This window comes from Balaenoptera borealis (genome assembly GCF_965194805.1).
Source record: "Balaenoptera borealis genome assembly, chromosome: 12".
In the NCBI taxonomy this organism is placed as follows: domain Eukaryota; kingdom Metazoa; phylum Chordata; class Mammalia; order Artiodactyla; family Balaenopteridae; genus Balaenoptera; species Balaenoptera borealis.
The window spans coordinates 94980216-95006562 of NC_138869.1; the positions used below are offsets into that span (position 1 = coordinate 94980216).

A 26347-nucleotide genomic window follows, 5' to 3' on the forward strand; every position below is an offset into this window, starting at 1 on the left:
GTGACACAGGACAAATTCATGCTAAGCCCTGAGGCTCCTAGTCTTCCATGTCCTTTTTTACAGTAGACAGAACTGACAGCTTTGAAAGAATTTTCAGGTTCTTTCCTCCTATGAAAAATTGAGGGAAGCTCTCTTTCTAGAAGTTCCAGTAGGAAAATGCAAGGTAAATCAGACCAGCAAGAACACTGCACAGCCTGTGTATAAACAAAGCCTCACAAAACAGCCTTAGAAACCTTCTCAACAACGAAAAGAAAAAATCAATTTCTTGAGTATCTTTGTATACTTACTGTCTTAATTTGCCTCTACTTTTCACCAACATTGTTAAGGTACCTACATCACCTTATCAGCAATTGATTTTATAACTTATTCTATACAAGTCCACTTTCTGGACTTCTCTGGATAGAATGAAGCAGGTGTTTCATGAAATAGTGTGCAATATAGTAGGTACCTCGAAGTACATTTTTTTAAACGCAGCAAAATAAATACACTATACAATTACTTTCCTTCATACCATGAAGACTGAGTTTATTTTCAATTGACTGATATATGCCCATTTTAGGTACCTATTTTTTTCCAATTGGCATAAGAAGAAACGTTGGAAAATCTATGATTTTGGTTAATGCATATTTTGTTCATGGTTATCGATTACCAGGGCGGGGAAACGTCTGTTGAGATTGGTGGATACATTCAGTCCTCCAAAGTATAGGAGTGAAGACAGCAAAAAACCACAGCAAAGAATCTCAAGGAATATGACTTTCTTTTGCAGCATAGCAAGATTAACCTGTCTCACACAATAGCCCTGGCTGTCATGCTAGGGAGAGGAACACGATTGTTGCTTGCCCTTAGGAAAATACACAAAAAATATAGGCTTATAAAAGCGAGCAGTCTGGACATTTGGAGCTGATTATTATAAGAAATATTTCATATATTTAATTCAGCAGCGAAAGTAACATGAGTGGCGATTAGAATTTTAGACTGCAAGAATGCCAAAAAGAAAGAGAAATAGTAGAAGGAGGTGTAAGAAAAGCAGTTTTAATAAAGTAAAAAAGAAGGAGAGGGAATTGAGAAGGGGCAGCTTCCTCTCAACCTCACCTTCTATCACTTTCCAGAGACAGAGTAAGTCAATTATGTACCACAGCATCACCTAATGCAATTCTATTCCCTGGCTGACCTTCTCTGAACACAGTTCCCTGCAAGATGTCTTGACAAGTTGCCCTGCACATCAGCAGAAAAAACTTTTGCTACCTGTAGATCCAGAGAAGCTCATTAAAAACACACCGAGTGTGGCACAGGGCTGTAAATTACTTTAAAATCCTCAGATCTTTCTCTTCTCTCTCAAGTGTACAGATCAATTATTAACATTTGCCACAGAAAAGTGGATCATAATACCTGTTACTATATCACAGCTTTATCAAGCTGCCAGTCATTATACACCACAAAGAAAACAAGTTTACGACCACGCTAAACCAACTGTCATCTTGGAAGGAAGGAGGAGGGTGGGGGGAAGGGAAGGAGACAGGAAAGGAAAAAAAGAGATAAAAACTATTTACTGGGTAAATAAAGAAAATTTTAACAATAATTAATAAGCCAGCATTTACTACACTAATTAGTATCTCCTAGAGGGATATAAATGTGTTTACACCAATTAAAGACTGTCTGATATGACAAGAAAATAGACACATATCAAACATCAAAAGTATGTCTTTCTTCTTTCTCTTCTTCCCTTACTGTAGTGAGCACATGAAGGAAGGTAGAATAATTCATTATTTTGTCTCCCACAGCTTTGTATCTTCAACTTTTTTTTTGAATAAATACAAAGTCATAAATTAGCTTGTAGCAAAACAGAATTAATTGAATGTCTTAAGTAAGACCATCAAACCAAGGTTTGAGTCAATTTATCTGCCTAAGATTTTGCTAATGTCGTTTCAGCTCATTAGGGCGAGAGTTGATGCTAAGGATGGGATATTATTAGACATAGAAAGGGAAAACATAAGATCAGGAAAATCTGACTTGCTATGTTTTCACAAGAGAATTCCTTGAAGGTTATCTGATGTGTGCTACAAATCATAAAACAGCTCCCCTTCAAACAGTAATCCATGATTGAAAAAATGAAGATGCTTTCATAGAATCTGAAGATATTTACACATATACTGACACTGAGAAGGCTCTGCCCTTCATTCTCTCAAAAGCCCTTGCCAGAAAATGTCTTAGAAATACTGCGTGGAACAATTGTGTGTGCGTGTGTGTGTGTGTGTGTGTGTGTGGTGTGGTGTGTGTGTGTGGTGTGGTGTGTGTGTATAACAGCAACACACACACATATATAACAAAATATATTTATGAAAAAGCAAAATACACTCTACGTATGTGTATTATACATAGAGAGGGACACCTTATTCTGATTGTTTCCTTAAAAAATAAAATTTTCAGGCATCCAAGTGAAATAAGAGTAATCGTACACAGTAAGAAAGACAACAGCAAAGTTGTGGGGGAGGGAGATTTTCCCTGCATTTCTAGTAACAGAATAAATACTAGTCTGTGATTCTTCCAGCAAAAAGGTTTCCCCACAGGAGAACTTAAGACAGTCACTGAACATCCTGCCTGACCCAGGTCAGGCAACAGTTGCACAAATGCCTGGTTCTGCTCCATCCCCACATTTCATTAATGTGAGCCCTCTCCTCACAGACAAGATAACATGATCTTGCCACTCCTAGCACAACTACTTGTAATAAGTCACAATAAATTGAGGAAAATCAAAATGTTAGACTAAGGCTTAAGTAATATTAGTTGGGCCCAAAGACACCAGGTTTATGAGTAGATTTTTCATTTGGTTGATCCAAATATTAAAGAATCCAGATAAATGGAGCAAAATATCATCAAGGCTGCATAGCTGGAATAAAATGTCCGGAAGTAGTAAAAAGTCTGGCTTGGTAGACAAATGAAGTTACTTACCAGATCTGACCATGGTCCAGTTATGCAATCTCTCAGCTTCATCCTCACCACAGTGTCCCCATCATCCAGAGAACAGCATCCATAATACATATAAGTTTGTGTGAGGATTAGAATAGATGATGTAATCAAAGCACGTAGCACAATGCACATAAGCACTTCATACATGTCAGCTACACTATTTTTATTATTTACTAGATAAACTCTCATTTCTCATTTCACTTAGCCTTTTCATATACCCTATGATGGTGTAATAGAGCACTTGTTAAATACTCCCTGTAACTTTGAACACAACAACAATACCTAGCCTTCATCATGATTTATAAAACTTAATTGGTTTTAAAAATCAGGTTTAAAAAACTAACTTGATAGACTTTTTATTTCTCTTCTGCTGGTGCTGAAAAACCAATGGCCAAAGCAGCTCCATATACCAGCGAGATCTGTGACATGTCTAACTTCATGATACATATACTCTGCACAGCCTCAGATTTTCATAGGTTAAGCATGTTGAATTTTGCAATAACAAAAATAAAATATCCAAAATAAAAATATATATTTATATATGTATAAACATATATGCATATGTATGCATAAATTCCTGTCATTTGAAAGGCATTATATAATCTCTAAGTATGGAATGTTTTATACAACTACCACTTTGTATTTTACACCCGTTTAAAACTTTCATATTTCCAGTTGAGTTGAAATTGTAATTAGTGCGAATGTCTAAAATTTATACTCTGGTAGGGAAAGAGTGTCACTATTTGTCAGAATTAGAGATGACCTTGCCCAAACTGGGGAAACAAAAGATTGTTTATTTGAGGTGAATTTATATTTATGGCCAGCAAAATATTTCTCTGGTGCTTCAGACTCTCCTCTCTGGTACTGTGAGAAGGCAACTTTGGTTAGTTGCTCCCACTCACATCTGAGCAGAGCTGCAATAACAGCAAATGGTCCTTGGAAATCACAATCACATTAGGCTGCTGTTCAAATAGCTTTTAGGGTTGGGATAATAGGAGACATTCCTAATAACTGGTGACTCTGTGAGACCCTGCCCAGAAGGCCTCCAAATGGCAGCACACAATTTAAATTTTAATCTGGAAACAGTGGAAATGATGAGATTCCAGCTGGGGACCTTCTGGTCTGAGGGCCAGCGTTCAGCCTCCCTGTTAGATACCCCAAAGGTTCATTGAGTTGATGAGTGAATGCCCTTACTCTTTTTACTCTTTCCCGCTTCATGCCCATCTCCCACCTGACTCCCCAGACAGAAGCAAGCTGCATTTCGTTGCTTCCACAGAAGGTTTATTGCAGCTGATGAAGCATTCCCACATTGCTGTGACCCAACAAACGCATTTGCTTGAGATAAGTGGCATATTTTCATCTTTCTGACAAGTGATAACTTTCTGAACTTTTTTCCTTCCATGTGCTGGGTGGACTTTGGGACATACATATCCACTTAAAGCTTCAAATGAAAGCTGGCAGATGCATGCCATGGGCAGGAGGAAAGCACTTTATTTTTTCCTACAATAAGCAATAACCCTTAGTATAATAACTCAACACAAGTTAAATAGCTAAAGGGAACATTAGTGGGACCCTGTCAGCATAGAAAAGAACAGCTGGCCATGTTAGTAATCACTGCATGTCATTACTTGGGAAGTCCACTCCTAATTCTACTACTGACTTGTATTTCCTGAGTGTTTAGGCAGTATCACACGACAGATGAGAAAGTATCATAACAGGACATTGGAGGCAAAAGTCTAGATGTTGGTAATTGGCAATGTCAGATTTGGTTTCCAATGAACAGAAAGGAAAAGTATCTTACTAACTGAAATAAAGTTGGGAAGAAAATTCTGAAGACGCCTGCAATAAAATCTCTCTCGTATCTCTGTCTAAATCATTTTTAATAGGAAATTTTTTGTCCCCGATGTATAACAATGACTCCCAAGAATGGTGATTTGTCTCTCAGACTAGGAGTGTGAATCTAACGAAAGGATGAACATTAATATCTGGATGGCTGGAATACTCAGAGTGAAACTCAGCTGCTTCCACTGGGCTCCATTAGGAAATCTATTCCAGTGCCCCATTACCCTCGGCAGCAGAACAAGAAAGTTGTTTTGATTTTTTTAAACCACACACAGGAGCAAATTTCTACAAGGTGGAAATGGGAATAAAAACCAGTGTTTTGGAATTTTTTCTTTGCAGATAGTCATCAAATGAGGTACAATATTTGCTAACAGAGGGTAATTTGAATTATCCACGGATAGTTCAAAAACACAAAGAGTTCATTACCCAGATATCTCTATTTAAAATAGATTTGCTTTTGTTCATCAGTGCAGTGCACATGGCTGGGAAATGGCAAAGTGCCAGAATGAAACTGCTCCTAATTTTCAGAGGAGGCCACCAGCTAATTACACAGACTGCAGGTGTGAAGAGAGAAGCTCAAAGTAATCAATAGCAGTAATTAATCTGCTAGACTGGAGCTAAAGAGCTAACAGCTGGACATCAGAAACGGACACATGCAACAAGATCAGCAATAATTACCTCTTTAAATATTGAATTTCCATAGCAACAATTAGGCTTATAAATAAAGGCTGGAAACCAAGGCTTTGAGGCATGACACTGCATGGCAAACACAACATTCCTCAAATCAACCCTTTTAATAAAACACCAACAATATGCTTGTGTCAGGCTGACCAGTTTCCAGGGTGGGAAGAAGCTGAATGTAGCTCCTCCAGCCTTAGCTTTCTTGGCAGCTGGCCACTGGCTATCAGACCTGAGTCACAAAGATGGCCCTAGAAGTTTGCTTTGGGCAAGAAAGAGAGCAATGCCCTTCCATGTCACCTAGCACCACAGAGCTACCAGCTACAAGACAGGTTTCTCATTTGTGAAATGTGTTCCTTTTTTAAAAATCACAAAACCTGTAAGCAAACTGTTTAACTAAGGTGCTGGACCCATCACTCTTGAAGAAAGCAGGGTTTTTTCAAGACCAATATGACAAACAAGAGACCCAGATATTGAGGCCTCTGTGACAATCTTTCGTTTTGTGCAAAGAATAAAGAAAACTTTTTCTTAGTGGGTTTTGTATTATTTGTGAATCAATGGAAAAGAGGAGGTTAGTTGTTATTAATGTGAACTAAATGCCTGACACTAAGATCTTCATGAATTTGAGCCTATTATCGTTTTGTTTGATGAAGCAAAACAGGCATAGGGAGGCGAAAGACTTGCCAGGACCCCACAGCCAATAGATGGGAGATGGGAGGGCCATAATTTGAACTCAGCCCTGGGAGTTTTTAAGATATTTCAGCAAAGCAGTCAGACATCTTCGGGAAGGAAATATGTCCTCTAAAACACTGTAAATTATTGTTATGATTTGAAATGCAATTTAAATTATGCTGTTTATGTTCTATGACTGCCACAAAAAAAAAATCAGTGATAGTTTGATTACTCAATAAATATCTGTTTAATTTTCTTTCGTGCTTTTTCGTTTTGATGTTAGTTCACAACTTCCATAGCCCTTCTGCAAGCAAATAAGCATTCCGCAGAAAAACATGATGAACAATAATCACCAATCATTTATTTAACCAGAATCAAATAACAGAATAACTCTGCAGTATGGAGTTAGCCAGCACATTTCATCTTAATCATTATCAAAATAGAGCAGTCTTTATTGAGATCCTATCCTCTGCAAGGCACTTTTCATGCATTATCTCATTTAATTCTCATGATAATACTATAAACTATATAATATAATTAACACCCATTCACACTTGAGAAAAATGAGGCTCAGAGAGATTAAGCAATACTCCCACGGATACATCTATCAGTACAAGCTTCCTTGAGTTAGAAATTATAGTCCCTCTATACTTCATCTACTTCCATGCTACGCCCTCCTGTATTGTCACTTTTTTACTAATTATGATGACTTTGTACTTCAGATCTGGATTTGCTACACCTTTCTTTATAGTTAGACACCAACTGCTTAAGAAATAATACATGAAACAGATACGAAGACGAGCATTTTAAGAGGTGCAATAGATGGGCCATATGGTTAAGAGCTTATAGCTTGAAATTAAACTCGGGGTTTGAATTCCAGCTCCAACAGTTGGTAGCTCTGTAATTATGGTTACTCAACCTCCCTGTAAAATGGACATAATAACAGAACCTTCATAGTGTTGTTAAGGGCTAAGAGAGTTTAGGCAATTAGCACAGACCTGGCATACAAAAGAAGCTCCTTTACCAGTAAAATGTTACCATTGCTGTTTTTCTAATCTCTGCTATCTCATCCCCCAACTCTTTATTCCAATCCCTCCTTTTTATTTCCACCATCATTAATCCAGGTCAAGGCCCTTACTCCTCTAATCATGCCTTCTTCACCTCCTTGTCCCTGGCACCTCTAGCACATTGCCTACACGGACAAGGAAAGTGCTGATTCTTACTATTGCATAAGTGTGGGAATGAAGGAAGCACATCAGTACCTGTACTTAAGCACACGAATTTGTGTAGGCCAAGACTCACTCAGATGGCCTCAATATTACCACAGATATGTCCCTCAGCGACACAAGTTCTAAAACAACAGCCAACTCTTGGAAGACTATCCAAGATTGTATAACAGGGTCCCACTCCAGAATCTGTCAGTGGAACTGAAGTGAAACTTAGGAACATGATAAGGCTAGGTACACAAACTTAACTTGTACGACACACGGAGATGTATGTAAACTTTGACTGCTCTCAAGCTAAACTGCTTTGCAACTGCATGTTCAGTATACAACACACACACACACACACACACACACCCCTTCTTACGTTAATTCCTTACTCCCACCATTAATTGTGGGAATCTGAGGTGTGTAAGCAATAGTGACAAATACAGGAAAAGGGACTATTTCTAACAGAGCAAAAAAATAAAAATAAGAACTGACCAATTGAATCAGTATACTTCTTTCAGTATTAATCTGTTCCCTAAATAATAAATGTATTATTTTACCAAGCTAATTGAAACATGCTATTTTTTTTATTAGTTATCTATTTTATACATATTAGTATATATATGTCAATCCCAATCTCCCAATTCATCCCATCACCACCACCACCCCCCCGCTTTCCCCCCTTGGTGTCCATACTTTTGTTCTCTACATCTGTCTCTATTTCTGCCTTGCAAACCAGTTCATCTGTACCATTTTTCTAGGTTCCACATACATGCGTTAATATACGATATTTGTTTTTCTCTTTCTGACTTACTTCACTCTGTATGACAGTCTCTAGGTCCATCCACGTCTCTATAAAAATGACCTAATTTTGTTTCTTTTTATGGCTGAGTAATATCTCATTGTATATATGTACCACATCTTCTTTATCCATTTGCCTGTCAATGGGCATTTAAGTTGCTTCTATGAAATGGCTATTGTAAATAGTGCTGCAATGAACATTGGGGTGCATGTGTCTTTTCGAATTATGGTTTTCTCTGGGTATATGCCCAGTAGTGGGATTGCTGGGTCACAAGATAATTCTATTTTTAGTTTTTTAAGGAACCTCCATATTGTTCTCCATAGTGGCTGTATCAATTTACATTCCCACCAACAGTGCAAGAGGGTTCCCTTTTCTCCACACCCTCTCCAGCATTTGTTGTTTGTAGATTTTCTGATCATGCCCATTCTAACTGGTGTGAGGTGATACTTCATTGTAGTTTTGATTTGCATTTCTCTAATAATTAGTGATGTTGAGCAGCTTTTCATGTGCTTCTTGGCCATCTGTATGTCTTCTTTGGAGAAATGTCTATTTAGGTCTTCTGCCCATTTTTGGATTGGGTTGTTTGTTTTTTTAATATTGAGCTGCATGAGCTGTTTATATATTTTGGAGATTAATCCCTTGTCCGTTGATTCGTTTGCAAATATTTTCTCCCATTCTGAGGGTTGTCTTTTTGTTTTGTTTATAGCTTCCTTTGCTGTGCAAAAGCTTTTAAGAAACATGTTATTTTTTGACTTCTCTCAGATGTTGGGTCAGAAAACTGAGGGAACAAAGGATGTTGTTCTGAATAAGGGAACTAGTTTTACATCTTTTCACTCTTATGTCAGTCTTTAAAGTACAAAATTTTGCTGTATTGAAGAAATTTCTATAGATAAAACAGCCATGATCGCCTCATGTTAAATATCATTCCAGTTTTATATATAAAAATAGTCGGTGATTCCTTTATAAATAATAAAACCATATTAATTTGTACAAATTCACTCATTCCAAATTCGTTAATTGAATAGGCACTTTGTTAAAGTTTGATATTTAAACTATCATTGGGGAAAGATAAGTAAATCAATAGCATTTGGAGAAGAATACTTACCGCCAAATTCCTCATGTCTCCATAGAAGGCAGAGACAGACTTCCACGCCACTGTTCAACAAGGAATGGTTTGGGAGGAACACTTCCAGCCTCTCTGTCTGTGTGAGAAGAGAAGCAATTTAACTGACACAAGAATCAAGGGCAAAGGACACATAGACAAAGAGAGAAATAAACAGTGAAGGCATGCAATGCATTTGGAATATTTCCTCCTGGAAAACTTTATCTAGTATTTAGTGGCAGATGGATTTTGGAAGATGAAAGTAGATCATAACAATATAGTATGTAATTTTATCTGAATATGACACTAAGAGAAACCTGTTTTCCATAGAAGTTGGCAAAGATTGTGTAACAATGTTAAACACCAGAGATTCTCATTTTTGAAAAAAAAAAATTCAAATCAAAGAAAAGTGAAGGTGGTTTGGTTGCCATACTAAATCCAAAAGGAAATAAACTATTAGTGGTGATTCCCTATGCTGGCTAGCCATTAGACCAAGGGCTGGTAAACTATAACCATGAGTCAAATCTGTGTCTTCTGCCATTTGTTCTTTATTTTTTGTTTTTGTTTTTCTGCTCCTTATGTTTTTAATCTACTTTTATTATAGTAAAATATACATAACAAACATTCACCATTTAAGCTTCCTCAGTACAATTCAATGACATTAAGTACATTCACATTGTTATGCAATCATCACAACCAACTATCTCCAGAATTTTTCATCATCCCAAACCAAAATTTTGTACCTGTTAGACAATAACTCCCCATTTCTCCCCTCCCCAGACCCTGGTAACCATGATTCTACTTTCTTTCTCTATGAATTTGACTACTCTAGGTACTTCATATAAGTGGAATCATACAATGTTTGTCCTTTTGTGTCAGGCTTATTTCACTTCCATAATGTTCTCAAAGTTCACCCATGTTGTAGCATGTGTCAGAATTGCATTCCTTTTTAAGGCTGAATATGTTCCATTGTATGTATATACCACATTTTGCTTATCTGTTCATTTACTGATAAAAGCTTGTGCTGCTTCCACCTTTTGGCAATTGTGAATAATGCTGCTCCGAACATGGGTGTACAAGTATCTGTTCAAGTCCCTGCTTTTGATGTTTTGGGTACATGTCTAGGATGAAATTTCTAGATCATATGGTATTTCTATGTTTAATTGTTTGGGGAACCTGCTGCCTGTTGTAAATAAGTTTTATTGGAACACAGTCATGCTCATTTGTCTACGTGTCGCCTATGGTTACTTTCAGGCTACAATGGTAGAGTTGAGTGGTTATAACAGAGAGCACATGGCCCACAAAGTCTGAAATACTTACTTTCTTGACCTTTACAGAAAAAGTTTGCCAACACCTGCATTATATCTCCAGGCACTTATAAAAATACAGATGCCTGGGCACTCTCAGACACTTTGAATCAGAATCTCCAGGGAAGGGAACTACAAAGCTATATTTTATATATTCTTTCAAAATGATTCTGACACAGCTAGTCTCTGAGTCAGCACTTGGGGACCCCTGAACAAAAAGGACCTCCAGAAACTGGTAAAAAAAAAAAAAATCCAATCGCCCTAAATGTTAGCAACTATAGTATTCACTGAATCTCAGCATTTAATAAACTCCTAATGCATACCTAATCCTTGAAAGCATGTATATTGAGGATTCAGCACAAGCTAAGCTTGATTTAAAACTTGTGTCTGGGGCTTCCCTGGTGGTGCAGTGGTTAAGAATCCGCCTGCTAATGCAGGGGACACGGGTTCGAGCCCTGATCCGGGAAGATCCCACATGCCGCAGAGCAACTAAGCCCACGAGCCACAACTACTGAGCCTGTGCTCTAGAGCCTGCGAGCCACAACTACCGAGCCCACGTGCCATAGCTACTGAAGCCTGCATACCTAGAGCCCATGCTCCACAGCAAGAGAAGCCACCGCAATGAGAAGCCCGCACACTGCAACGAAGAATAGCCCCTGCTCGCCGCAACTAGAGAAAGCCCGCGCACAGCAACGAAGACCCAACACAGTCAAAAATAAAATAAATAAAAATTTTTCTAAAAAATCTCAAAGGGAAACTTTATAAAAAAAAAAAAAAAAAAAAAACACTTGTGTCTGAAAGATGAACAGTCTGAGAATTGAAGTGAGCCTGATTTTAGACAGATGTATTATAACACATACAAGAGGACGTATTTTAATGGCCTCCCTCTTATTGATCCATGTAATCAGTGAGCAGAATTTCTTCGTCTCAGTAGTCTGTCATATCTCTTTAATTCAGCATCTCTAAACCTCTGACCTATTGACAGCTTTTCTACTTTTTAGTCTGTGCTGTTTTGTTTTGCTCTGCATTTTCTGAGTCAGCTCATCGATTTCACTCTCCTTTCTGGGGATCTCGTGTCTCTCTGTCCATCTTAACATTGGTGTGTGTTCATTTTTGAGATCAAAGAGGTGAAGCCCTATCTATGCTTTTCTCTCCTTTCAGATGTTCTTTTTCAATTCTCTGCATGAGTTCACAGAAAACATTCACACCATTGTGGCCTTGTGAGCCAAATCACACTCAAACCAGATATCATAGTTATAGCACACACCATATCCCACTGAAGCAAGTATAATTTAATGATAATCTCTTTGGATTATAAAAGTAAATATTTTAGCACAATCAAAGTCACTCTTATCTCAGGCAATATTCATTATGAATTAATAGTACGAACTAAGAATTTAGATTTCCTTAAGATATCATTGAATAAATGGACTGGAGCTATAATTGATGAGGGCTAAAATCTTGGCAGCGGCATATAACCAAAACCAGTAACAATTATATGAAAAATGTACTTTAAAATGCATTTAGTCAAGTTAACAAATCCCTATCAGGCACTGAAGAAGCAGAAACGAACAGAGCATAGTTCAGTGATCCTCAGCCTTATTGAGAACAATTAGAACGTTAGGATTTTTGACAACATACTAAAGGAGCTGAAGCTCATCCACCATACACGTGGTCATCCTTCATAATTATGTAGATGTTTGAGTAGATCTATGAACTTCCCTGACCGTGACTTCTTTTATTATCCTACAGAAATACATGTTACAGAAATCAAGACATCTTTCTTGATTTCCACTTGGTGTTGTACTCTATATTTCCTAATACACCCAGCTGCACCCACTCTGCACTGATTTATATCAGCTAAATCCTCACCCATCAGACTGTACTAAACAGTATGGATCCTCAAAGACAGCAAATATTTTATATTCTTATTAAATGTTGATGGTACAGTTATAAACAGTTTAAATATTTAATAGAAAAAAAGCAAAGTCAATGTTTAACCTTTTTCTCCCTTCATGACTGAGGCTCATTTTCTTGAACTTCATTTACTATTCTAAAACCCTCAAATGCTTCTCTAGTGCTATAGACTGTTTCCAGTGGCCCTGATTTCCTGCACTTTTAAAAATCTTCTCATTCATTCTCAGGTTAGCTGCTATCTGTCTTTCTTTTCGGATACAGTGAGTGATATACTGGAAAATCCATGGGCTTTGAGGTCAACAGACCTGGTTCCAAATTGAGCTCACCACTAATTAGTTGTATAATGCTGTGCAACTTTATTAAATTCTCTGAGCCTCAGTTTCCTCACCCATAAAATGTGGGTATTAAAACTTCATTTGAGAGGTTTTTTTTTAAGATTTAAAAATTAGAATTTAAGGTGTAAAATGCAGTGTTATGCATAAGGACGTCCTCAAAAGAAAAGCAACTATTACCATTCTTTTTACTAGTCTTGCTCAAATTACATTAGTCTCCCCTCTAATCTTTCTATTCATATCCTGCTCCCTTCTGCATGTAATCCTATTTCAAACCATTATCAACACTGCTACAGGTGTGGCTTTTCTACAATATGATTCTGCTTCATTTCCTACCCTGCTGAAAGTCATTCAACGGCTCACTAACACTTTATCACAAACGTAAATCCACTTGGAGTTCTCTGCAAGGGACTGCATTAGCTTCCTACTGTTGCTGTAACAAATTACCAAGAATTTAGTAGCTTGAAAAACACAGATTTATTATCTCATAGTTATGAAGGTCAGAAGCCTAAAATCAAGGTGTTGGTAGGGCTTCATTCCTTCTGGTGGCTCTTTGGGAAAATCTGATATCTTGCCTTTTTGAGCTTCTCAAGTCCATCTGCATTCCTTGGCTCCTGGCCCCTTTCTCCAGCTTCAAAGCCAGCAGTGTAGCATTTTCATATCTCTCTCTCTGACTCTGACCTCCTTTCTGTCTCCCTCTTCCACTTTAAAGAATCTTTGTGATTTATCAGATTTATCTGTATAATCCAAGAAAATCTCCTTATTTTAAAGTCAACTGACTAGTAAACTTAATTTCACCTGCAACTTTAATTTCCCCATGCTATGCAATATAACATGTCCACAAGTTCCAGGGGTTAAGATGTGGACACCTTTGAGAGTGGGGGGAGACATTATTCTGACTACAAGGGCCATGTTTTTCCTTACCCCTATGCCTTCACACATGCTGTTCCATCATATTATTAATGCTCTTCCCCTGCTTTTCCATCTGAGTCAATCTCTTTTCATTGAGACTCAAATCAAGTATCAACTCATTCCATAGGCTCTCATAACCCTAGCCCTATCTGTATTATATTCCTCATTTCTATGCTTATCTAACACTCTAAATATTACTCAATAATAGCTCTACTATTGAAGTTATAACTATTGATTTATTTACATCAAAATTCTGTATGGTCAGGGCCTGGGTCATTGTTTCTGAATACCAGTCCTTAGCAGGGTGTGAAAATTAAAATAGGTGCACATAAAGTGTCTGATGAAAGAGTAAATGCACCTTTGGGAGAATAAAAAGTATATAGTTGTTGCTGTTATTATTTTTTTAATTTATTTATTTTGGCTGTGTTGGGTCTTCATGGCTGCACGTGGTCTTTCTCTAGTTGTGGTGGGCAGGGGCTACTCTGCATTGCAGTGAGTGGGCTTCTCATTGCGGCGGCTTCACTTATTGCAGAACACGGGCTCTAGGTGCGTGGGCTTCAGTAGTTGCAGCACAGGGGCTCAGTAGTTGTGGCTCATGGGCTCTAGAGGGCAGGCTCAGTAGTTGTGGTGCACGGGCTTAGTTGTTTTGTGGCCTGAGGGATCTTCCAGACCAGGGCTCGAACCCGTGTCCCCTGCTTTAGCAGGCAGTTCTTAACCATTGCACCACCAGGGAAGTCCTGCTGCTGTTATTTTGTCCTTTGGTTTTATTAGTTTCTTTGTGTGTTTTTGCTTATTTCCTGAGTTTTACTTGAATTACATTTTAGTTCAAGACATCAAATGTGTGACTACAGTGAAAGTGTGAGTCTAAAATAGAAATTAAAGTCCCTATAATTCTCAACACTAGCTTCACCTTGGAAATCATCTGAGGAGCTTCAAAAATAACTGATGACTTCAACCTAGCCCCAGAGGTTCTGACATAATTCTGTAGTAAGACCTGGGCATTGGGATTTTTAAATCTCTCAGGAGGTTCCATCATGCAGCTAAGGCATGAAGATTTGTAGCAACCCTGTGTCAAGCAAGTCTATTGGTACCATTTTTCCAACAGCATTTGTTCATTTCATGTCTGTGTCACATTTTGGTAATTCTCACAAGAGTTCAAACGTTTTCATTATTATTGTATTTGTTATGGTGATCTGTGATCAGCAATCTTTGATGTTACTATTGCAAAAAGATTACGACTCATTGAAAGTTCAGATGAAACTTAGCATTTTTTAGCAATAAAGTAGTATTTAATTAATGTATGTATTTTTTTAGATATAATGCTATTGCACACTTAATAGGCTACAGTATAGTGTAAACATAACTTTTATATGCACTGGAAGACCAAAAAATTCATATGACTCACCTTATTGTGATATTCGCTTTATTGTGGTGATCTGAAACTGAACCTGCAATTTTTCCAAGGTATGCTTGTATTCATTGATATGCTATTTGAAAAGAAGAAACACTCTGTGAATTTGAGTTGTACTCCCTTTTCTGATAAATTCTGTACATTCTCTTGAAGAAAAAAAAGAAGCAAAGTTTTATGTGTTCTTATTAAGTGGCTTTGTGCTGTGAAGTAGAAATCATCTCAGACTCTGAGGAGCTAAATCTCCTGTTGTTGCATGACTGGCTCATTAAACTTTAGTACTTGGGACCCGGCTTCCTATCCCTGGGCTTAACTCAGAGGAATATTGGGACTCACCAAAAAGAAAGGCAAGTTCCCGCCAGTGGAAACTCTTTTGAGGCTGTACCAGGGCAATACCTAATTCATGAGGCCTCCAGAGCCCAGACTTTTGCCAATCATCTATTTTTTTGCCAATCTGTCTGTTACCAAACTAAAAGCATCTATAATGATTTCTGGGAGAAAAAATACTAAATAAAACTCAAATGGTTGAATGCACTATATCTTGCTGAAAGGAAGTTGTCATATGCAATCAGTGTATCACTCATCAATGAACATTTTATAATGTCTCCTTTCCCTCCCAACCCCAAATGTTAGTGTAGCAGACTACACACATGGGGTAGAAAACTGTTTTTAAAGTTCACACCTGCTTTGTACATTTAAAGGCTTAGAGCAGGTTTAAAAGCATAGTACTTTAGATGTGGTTTATAATATTTGGTAAGATACTATTACTGCCTTCTTTGCTTCTTATACTAAAAAGAAAGTAACTTGAAAATATTTTTAAATATAGAATACAAATCTATTTTTCCAATTATAAATATATATATATAGCAAATTGCATACAATAGAATATCTACTTTATTATATAAATTATCTATTTCTGGGTAACAAATTTCTGCAAACTTAGAGACTTAAAACAATACGTATCATTTTGTCATATGTTCTGTGGATCACAAGTCCAAGCACAACTTAACTGGGTCCTCAGCTCTGGGCCCCAGAAGGTTGTAATCAAGGTGTCAGCTGGAGCTATGGTCTCATCTGGAAGCTGGACTGGGGAAGAATCCACTTCCAAGCTCACTCAGGCTGTTGGCAGAATTCATTTCCTTACAATAGGACCAAGGGCCCAGGATTCTAATTGATTGTCAACTGAAAGTCACCCTCAGCTCCTAAAAGCTTCCCCCAGCTTCTTGCTACATGGACCACCCCCCCAGTATGGCTGACCACTTCTTTAAATCCAGTGAGAAAGAGAGAGTCTCAAGAGCTAGTCTACCAGCAAGACAGTCTTTTATACTATAACATAATCACAGGAGTGACATCTATTACCTTTGCCATATTCTATCAGTTAGAAGCAAGTCACAGCTTCCACTCACACTCAAGGGGAGTTGATTACACAAGGATGTGATCATTAGGGGGTCATCCAAGTGTGTGTCTGCTACCCTCCTTTTGCCACAGCATGACCTGTGGTAGTATGCAATGAAGATTAAGCTAACTCATTCTACCTATCCAAGATAACGATTCTAAGTAGAGCTTCTCATACCAAGGTTTCCTGAGACTGGGGACATTTCTAAGACTTTTATGGGAACTAAGGGGGTGTAACTAGAGGGTAGACTTAGAATTCTGTTTGCCTTTGCTAATAAAGGTAAAAACAGTACCTTAGTTATGAAATATCTGGACATGCTTCAGTAAACTCTTTTTGCATAGTCCCAAGCTAAGTGGGATATTTGGGGTCTTATCTTCTTTAAGAATTCAGTAAAAACATTTGCACAGTATTCAAGATGGCTAATTAACTCAAAGACCACCTGGTAGGATAAAACCTTGACATAAGGTAGAGCTCTGATTTCAGCTATGTTGTCTTAAACAGGCCAGGCATTCTGTGAATACACACTGATTTCAAATGAATCAAGACATTGCATTAGGGTCCCATGGGGGATGAGTGACTTGCACACAGTCACACTGTTAGTAGCTTAGGGTTTTATCTTCACATATTATATGGCAAGAACATTGCCTTTCTGTCATAGCTCTTTCCCTCCTCAATTCCTTATATTGATATATAGATACATACACACATATACCCCATTTGATCTTAAAAATAAACTTTCAACCCCATTTGAGATATGTCGAAACTGAACTTCATGAAGGTGAAATAATATTCCAAACACTATAAACTGTATCTGATGAAGCCTAAATACAGATTCAAATTTGTCAGATTTAAGCACTGACTTAAAGTAGTGTTCTCTCCATTACACCAAGCAAACTTCCCATTTCTAGTAAGGCTTCAGTAGTGACTATAAACAGGGAAGAGGTACAACAAGCTACTTAAAAATTGTCTGTCCAAACATTCATAAAAACTGTTGTAAACATAAAAACAATTACTGTCATTTTCAAGCTTTCTACTGCCAGAGTGAAAGAGAGTATTGGCATGTACTAGTCCTTGGATACTATGGGTATCTTAAACATGCAGTCACTTACCAGATACCAGCACCACTTCACAAAGAAAATGATCTAATGCAATGCCCCAACACAGAGAGCTGGAAAATTTCACTAGCTAATTACAGACAGGAAGAGGAACTTAGAAGAAAACATACATTTGTCAAGTATTCCATAGCCAGTTTCTTTAGGGACTTTAAGTTATTATTCAGGTTATGAGATGAATGTGTGTGACCCCAAAATTCATGTGTTAAAATCCTAACTTCCAAAGTGATGGCATTGGGAGGCAGGGTCTTTGGGAATTAGGTTTAGGTTTAGATGAGGTCATGAGGGTAGGACCCTCATGATGGGATTAGTGCCCTTAAAAGAAGAGACTGGAGAGCTCTCTCTCAATCTCTCTTCCCTCTCCCTCCCTTCTCTGTGAGGATGCAGCAAGAAGGCAGTCATCTGACCAGGAAGAGAACCCTCACTAGAACTTGACCATGCTGCCCCCTGATCTTGGACTTCCCAACCTCCAGAACTGTGAGAAATAAATGTTGTTTAAGCCACACAATCTATGCTATTTTTTTTATAGCAGCCTGAATTAACTAAGACAATTCCTTTTTCCATACAATATTCCTGAGAAGCAGGTGGTTTTCTTCCATTTAGCAGTGAGGAGACTAAAGGCCAGAAGAGTTTAAAAATTTTTATAAGTAATGAGCTGTAGAGATGGATTGCAACCGAAGTCTATGTGACACCAAGATCTGTGTATATTCTACCATACCAGGTTGTCTTCTTTCTACTTTACTACTAACAGTGTGACTATTGGCAAATCACTTGCCTGCCATGAAACTCTAGTTAGACAATCCCTTAGCTCCCTTCCCTTGAATTGTGAGCTTCCATGATTCTGACTCACAGTAACTAGTTAAAAGCATCATAGTGAGTGATGTCACCAAGATGGTGGAGTAAGAGACCCCAGCCTACATCTCCCCACAAGGATCAACATTTAGACAGATATTTACAAACAAAACATAGTTGGAGAGCTCTGGAGTCTACTTAAGACACTTCAATAACATATTGAAACAAAAAACTTGAGACTAACCACACAAAAAGGGAAGGAAAATAGTTTCATTTTTACCTGCATCATCCCATCCCCAACCTGGCCTTGCTCAGTGACAAGAAGAAACTCCCTAGCTACAAAGAGTTCCCCTCACAGGGAAAGAAAGAGTAGGGTGAACAATCAGCTTCCCCAGTTTTTTGGGGCAACCCAAGAAGATCCTGCTTTGGGATCAAACAAAAATGAAATCACAACATACCAAAACTTATGGGTTACAGCAAAAGCAGTGATGAGAGGGACATTTATAGGGATAAATGCCTACATTAAGATAAAAGAAAGATCTCAAATAAACAACCTCACTTTATACCTTAAGGAACTAGAAAACTAAGAACAAACTGAGCTGAAAGTTAGCAGAAGGAAGGAGATAACAAAAATCAGAGCAGAAATAAATGAAACAAAGAATAGAAAAATAATAGAAAAGATCAATGAAACTAAGAGTTGGGTTTTTGAAAAGATAAACAAAACTGACAAAACTTTAGTTGCACTTACCAAGAAAAAGAGAGCAACAACTCAAATAAATAAAATTACAAATGAAAAAGGAAACATTACAACTGAAACAACAGAAATAGAAAGGATCATAAGAGACTACTATGAACAATTACATACCAACAAATTGGACAACCTTGAAGAAATAGATAAATTCCTAGAAACATAACCTACCAAGTCTTAATCATGAAAAAATAGAAAATCTGATCAGACCAATAACAAGTAAGGAGATTGAATCAGTAACCAAAACTTCTCAACAAACAAAAGCCCAGGACCAAAAGGTTTCAGGGATAAATTCTACGAAACATTTAAAGAATTAATGGCAATTCTTCTCAAACTCTTCCCAAAAAAATTGAAGAGAAAGTAACACTTCCAAAGTCATTTTATGAGGCCAGCATTACCCTGATACCAAAGCCAGATAAGGATGCTACAAGAAAAGAAAACTATAGGCCAACATCCCTGATCAATACAGATGCAAAAATTCTCAACAAAATACTAGGAAACCAAATTCAAGCGCTCATTAAAAGGATAATACAGCACAATCAACTGGGATTTATCCCTGGGAGGCAAAGATGTTTCAGTATACGCTAATCAGTAAATGTGATACACCATATTAATAGAATGAGAGACAAAAATCATATGACCATCTGAATAGATGCAGAAAAAGCATTTGACAAAATTCAACATCCTTTCATGATAAATATTCTCAACAAATTGGGTATAGAAGGAATGTACCTCAACATAATAAAGGCTATATACAAAAAACCCATAGCTAACATCATACTCAATGGTGAAAAGTTGAACGTTTTCCCTCTAAGATCAGGAACAAAACAAGGCTGCCCATGCTAACCACTTCTATTCAATATAATACTGAAAGTCCTAGCCAGAACAATCAAGCAAGAAAAAGAAATAAAAGGCATCCAAATCAAAAAGAAAGGATTAAAATTATCTGTTTGTTGATTACATAATCTTGTATAAAGAAAATTCTGAAGACTCCACAAAATAAACAAAACAAAACAAAAACCTGTCATACTTAATAAACATCGTAAAGTTTCAGGATACAAAATGAACATACAAAAATCAATGGATTCTATACACTGACAATGAACTATCTGCAAAGAAATAAAGGAAATAATCCCATTATACAACAGCATCAAAAATAATAAAATGCTTAGGAATAAATTTAAACATGGAAATGTAAGATCTATACACAGGAACCCATAAGACATTGAAGAAAGAAACTGAAGAAGACAAAAACACATTGAAAGATAGCTCATATTCATGGATTGGAAGAGTTAATATTGTTTAAATGTCCATACTACCCAAAGTAATCTATAGATTATATACAACTTCTATCAAAATTCCAATGCCATATTTCACAGAAATAGAAAAAAAAATGCTAAAATTCACATGGAACAAAAAAGACCCCAAATGGCTAAAGCAATCTTGAGAAAGAACAAAGCTGGAAGCATCACACTTTCTGATTTCAAACTGAAGTACAAAGCAATATTAATCAAAACAGTATCATACTGGCCTCAAAATAGACATATAGACCAATGGAACAGAATTGAGAGTCCAGAAATAAATACATGCATATATGTTCAACCAATATTTGACAAGGTATCCAAGAATAATACTCAATAAGGAAAGAATAGTTTCTTCAATAAATGGTGCTGAGAAAACTGGATATCCACATTCAAAACAATGAAATTGGACCCTTCTCTTACACCACTCACAAAAATTAACTTGAAATGGATTAAGGATGTAAAACTCCTAGAAGAAAACATAAGATTAAAAGCTCCTCGACATCGTTCTTAGTAATGATTTTTTTGGATATGACACCAAAAACACAAGCAATAAAAGCGAAAATTAACAAGTGGGACTACATCAAACTCAGAAGCTCCTGTACATCAAAAAGCAATCAACAAAATGAAAAGGTAACCTGAAAAATGGCAGAAAATATTTGCAAGCCATATATACATCTGATAAAGGGCTAAGATCCAAAATATAAGGAATTCATATAACTCAGTAGCAAAAAAAACAAAAACAAAAAAAACCTGCTGTAAAAAATGGGCAGAGGACTTGAACAGACATTTTTCCAAAGAAGACATACAAATGGCCAACAAGTACATGAAAAGGTACATGATTAACCATCAGGGAAATGCAAATCAAAACCACAGTGAGATACACCTCATACCTATTAGATTGGCTATTATCAAAAAGACAAGTGGTAACAAATGCTGGCCAGGATGAGGAGAAAATGAAATCCTGGTGCACTGTTGGTAGGAGTGTAAATTGGTACAGCCACTGTGGAAAACATTATGGAGTTTCCTCAAAAAATTAAAAATAGAACTACCATGTGATCCAGCAATCCCACTTTGGGTATATATCCAAAGAAGATGAAATCAGGATTTCTAAGAGATATCTGCACTCTCATTTTCACTGCAGCATTATTTACAATAGCTAGGACATGGAAACAACCTGTGTCCTTTGATAGATGAATGGATAAGGACGATGTGATACACACACACACACACAGAGGAATATTATTCAGCAATAAAAAGAAGGAAGTCCTGCCATTTGCAACAACATGGATGGACCTTGAGAGCATTATGCTACGTGAGATAAGTCAGACAGAGAAAGACAAATATTGTATGATCTCAGTTATAAATAGAACGTAAAAACATTAAACGCATGGAAACAAAGAGTAGAATGATGGTTGCCAGGTGTTTAGGGATGAGGGAAATGGGAAATGTTGGTCAAAGGGTACAAACTTTCAGTCATAAGATGAATAAGCTCTGGGGATCTAATACACAGCATGGTGACTATAGTTAACAAAACTGTATTGTGTACTTGAAAGTTGCTGTGAGAGTACAGCTTTAATGTTCTCACCATAACATCAAATTTGTAATTATATGAGGTAAAGGATGCATTAACTAAGTTTATTGTGATAAACATTCACAAAATATACGTCTCAAATCATCACATTGTACACCTCAAACTTACACAATGTTATATGTCAATTTTATCTCAATGAAGCCTAAAATACAATAAAAGTGTCATAGTAATTGAAGCAAGAAAAAAGAACCTCTTTTTCTCTTTCTTTCTGAACTAGAAAAAAAACTACATAACTTTTAAAATATATAAAAAGAAAGGTAAATTAGTTTCCTAGGGCTTCTATAACAAATTAACACAAATTGGGTCACTCAAAAAAACAGAAATTTATTCTCTCATCTCTTGAAGCTAGAGGTCCAAAACCAAGGTGTTGGCCAGGTTCACTCCTTCTAGAGGCTGTAAAGGAAGATATGTCTGTGCCTCTGCATAGCTTCTAGTGGTTGCTGGCAATCCTTGGCATTCTTTGACTTATAGATGCATCACTCCAATCTCTGCCTCTGTCTTTATGTTGTTCTTCCTGTGTGTCTGTGTCCGAATTTCCCTCTGCTTGTAAGGACATCAGTCATTGGACTAGGGCCCATCCTAATCCAGTATGACCTCATTTTAACTTGCTGACATCCACAAAGATGATTTAGAAATAAGGTCATATTCACAAGTACTGGGATTAGGACTTGAACATATCTTTTGGGGCAACAGATTCAACCCATAACAGGGAGAAACTACTTACCATGTACTCCTGGACCCTAAAGCCAGAGTTAAGTGAGTCAGAGTCGGGTGAAAGGTTAAGGTAGGACACCATTAGAGATGTAGGGTGGTGCAGAGATCCTGGGAGAGAATGATGAGTCAGGACAGGGAATCATGAGTAGTTGCAGAGCATGCTTTCCAAGGCAAGAGTTTTTAATTTTAGGTAAAACTGGGTTGGTTCCCTATCTCCTAAGAAGAGGATAAGGAACTAGAGGTAACAGAAAAAGGAGAGAGAGGTAGAGGAAGGCAGTTATATTAAGGTAAGAAAAATTAAAGTTAGACTGATGATTTAAAGGAAATAGAGGCCAAAACTTCATAAGCATTAAATATAAATATTCAAAGCAAATATAAGTCAATAATGCTATGCCAAACAGTTCACATAGAAAATCAAAACTGTATCCCTTAGTAAAAATGTGAATGTGGTTTTAATGAGTCACTGAATAAATACATTCTCATGAATTACTCCCACTTTGGGGCATACTATTTGCTGGAAAATCAGTCTCAAGATAATTGTACACAAACAGAAGGGGCCAAGGAAAAACCCCAGGCACTAACTCTCTAAAATTGTGGAAACTATAAATGAGTAAAACTTTGTTCTTGGGATTACTTATACTTGAAATGACTGCTTTATTCAGTCTTTGGTCTCCCTTCATTTCCCTCTGATGTCTCCACAAATCAGTGACAGCTACAGCATTTCTGCTGAGGCAGCACTTTTCCCCCAAGTGATCTCATAATATCTGCGAGAATATTTGGAACTTCATACACTCCTTGATATGCAAAAAAAGACCTTAATTTCAAGTGCCTCAAACCAAGACAATGATTGCATAAATCATGTGACACAGAATAGAGATGACAAATAAAATACTCTATAGGATTAAAGTTTAAAAATTAGTGCTGGAAAATATTACCATTGATCTTTGGAATCTTGAGAACAAAGATTTAACCGTATATTTGCTTGAATCCTTGACACTGTATTTTCTACACTAAGTAAAGCAGTATGAAAGAAAACCATCATCAATAGCAGAATAAAATGAAAGGGAAAGAGGGAAATGGACATTTGCTCCCTTCATGATGAAAATAAAAAGTAGAGATTTGTTAAATGAATTCGGAATGTGCAATTTTCTGTTCCATTAAATTCTTTATTATCTTCTCTTCCTCTTTCCTTCCGACCAAAAGTCTTTACACCGTCTTTACAACTGGTTCTGTGAGACAATGGATCTGAGGAGTACAAAGTAGACTGAGGCATAGTGCCCCACTGGATGGAAGAGCTCATGAAAAAAATGTGTTCCTACCTCCCTACAGTCAATAGATATATGAGTTGCTATATTCAAGAATCATGACCTCCAAGTTTATCAGTGGAGGTTGGTAAAGTTTTTTACCGCTTTTTATTCTACAGAAACATGACAGGAAGGCAGCGTGTCCCTGAGAAAATGAAGTCCTTTCATAGAAGGGAGACGTTCGTGTCAGTATATGAGAGGAGGTTCCCATTATGAAATGACTTCCCTGCTCCACAGAATCCTAGCAAATGATGGGAAACCACCGTTGGGATGAGACTTGTGCTTCACGGAGCAGAGGGCTTCAGTGAAAATAGCCTGGAAAAATCTATCAGAGAAGGCTCAAAGATTTACATCCAATCTTTTCAAAAGATTCCTTTTTCTAGACTGATCTCAACATTCTTTGTTTACCTTGAAAGAGTAGCACCTTCAACCCACTGCTCGTCCGAGCCTAAGCATTTACAGTCCATTTTCTGTCTCCATCTGTGCACTGAAGTAGCCACTGACCTTTGGAACACCAAACTCGGTAGTTCTATCTTTGTCTTCCTCCTACTCAGCCACTCTGCTATATTTTATCCTGTTGGTTTTGTCCTTCTTAAAACTCTCTCCTTCATACACTTCACTGAATTACATCATCCCCGTGGTCCCCTGTGTCTCTGATTACTCCCCTCTATCCTTCAATTTCTTCTCCTTTCCCAAAGTGAAGAAATCTACACTTAAAGTCTTCTTTTTACTTTTGTCTCACCTCTACTTATTATTCCTGAGCAATGTCACCTACTCCCATGGCTTCAATTATTAATATTACGTGTTTGGCCTTCTACAGTGTCTCCCTAGGCTCAAGTTCTCCAAGAAGCTCTAACCTGAATTTACAACTGGTTGCTACACATCTTTTACAAATGTTCCAGAAGCACCTCAAAACACACAAGTATAAAACTGAGTTTTCCTTTCTACCACATTCTGCAACTCCTTTGGATTTCTGTTAAAGTTACCAGTATCTCTCTCTTCTTTCTTTTCTTCTCCCCAATATCCAACAAATTGGGCCTGCAAATTGCCCCAACATAGTCCTTTATTATCATCCCCACCGACATTTTCCTAGTTTAATCACTAACTGTCACTTACCTGGGTAGTTGCTCAATCCCCTAATGACCTCCCAGCCTCCCTGCCCCCAAGTGTCCCTGTTCTGATTTAGCCCTTACATCACTGACAGCCCCTAGCTGCTCACAGACTTTCAATGCCCCTTCCTTACCTCCAAGAGAAATAAAAGTGCCTCACCCAACCTCAACCCCCTCAATGTTATCCCAGTCTACCTTTCTAGGTTTCTTTCTTACAAGTGCCCCACAGGATACTACACTCCAGACCCTTACCCCAACTCCTGACCACTTCACCTCTTACCCATTCTTCCTTTGCCCCAAATCTCTATGTCTTCTCTATCAGAGCCTATGCTTTCCCCCAAGGTTAATATCAAAGGTAATTTTCTACATGAAGGCTGTCTTCACCCCACTCCCATTTGGATTTGAATATTTCTCTTAGAATCTCCATTGTAGTTTGAACTCTCTCCTTGCTTGTGGTAGAGTCTATTAGCTATTTGCACATGTTCTTTTTTTTTTCTTTCAGTCAATTAGATTCAAACCATCAGGAGGATAGAGGCCCTGTCTTATTCATCTTTGAATCTCCAGAACTGAGGCCAGTGAAACTTTTTCTATTTAAAAAAAATCAAATCTGCTTTTCTCTCACAGAAATGAAAGTTTAAGGAAACGAAGCATAGAGGCTTTTGTGGATGTTTTCAAATGGCATTTGGATTCAAACTCGGTTTCTTTTCTAAATATAGAAATATAATCATTCCTCTGTCTTGTAAGACAATTATTATCACACTGATCACAAAACTGAAACTAGTTACCACTTTGAAAAACCTTGAAATGGGCTAAAATAAGGTAGAAGGCAATGGGGTAGCTTTTTCGAAGACATATCATACATAAATTGCTGTACTATTAAAAAATCATGGTGACACTTTTTCCTCCTCAATTAAAAAAAAAGTTTCTTTGTCTACTAGAGAGAATATACAATATGCACTCTACTTGTATGATTTTCAGATCCCTAAAAATACTACTCATTAGAGCAAAGCATTTTTCCCATTATGTCAGGAGTTCAGGCTCACATCAATAGACAAATCTGTGTTGTTTTACCTGGATACTTGAATACCTCCAAGCAAAAGCAACCATCATACTGGTACATTACTCTT

The 26347-nt window shown here is 37.3% G+C and overlaps 1 protein-coding gene across 2 annotated transcripts in view; it reads right to left on the minus strand.

The window, feature by feature from the left end:
- RNF144B (ring finger protein 144B) overlaps nt 1–26347 on the minus strand; it is an 867397-nt gene that overhangs the window by 517355 nt on the left and 323695 nt on the right. For both annotated transcript variants that reach the window (XM_082346411.1, XM_082346412.1), the window contains exons 2-3: nt 15148–15229; nt 2950–9374 (exon numbers count right to left, since the gene is read on the minus strand). The gene's annotated coding sequence lies outside the window, so the exon portion shown is untranslated. The remainder of the gene's footprint in view (nt 1–2949; nt 9375–15147; nt 15230–26347) is intronic.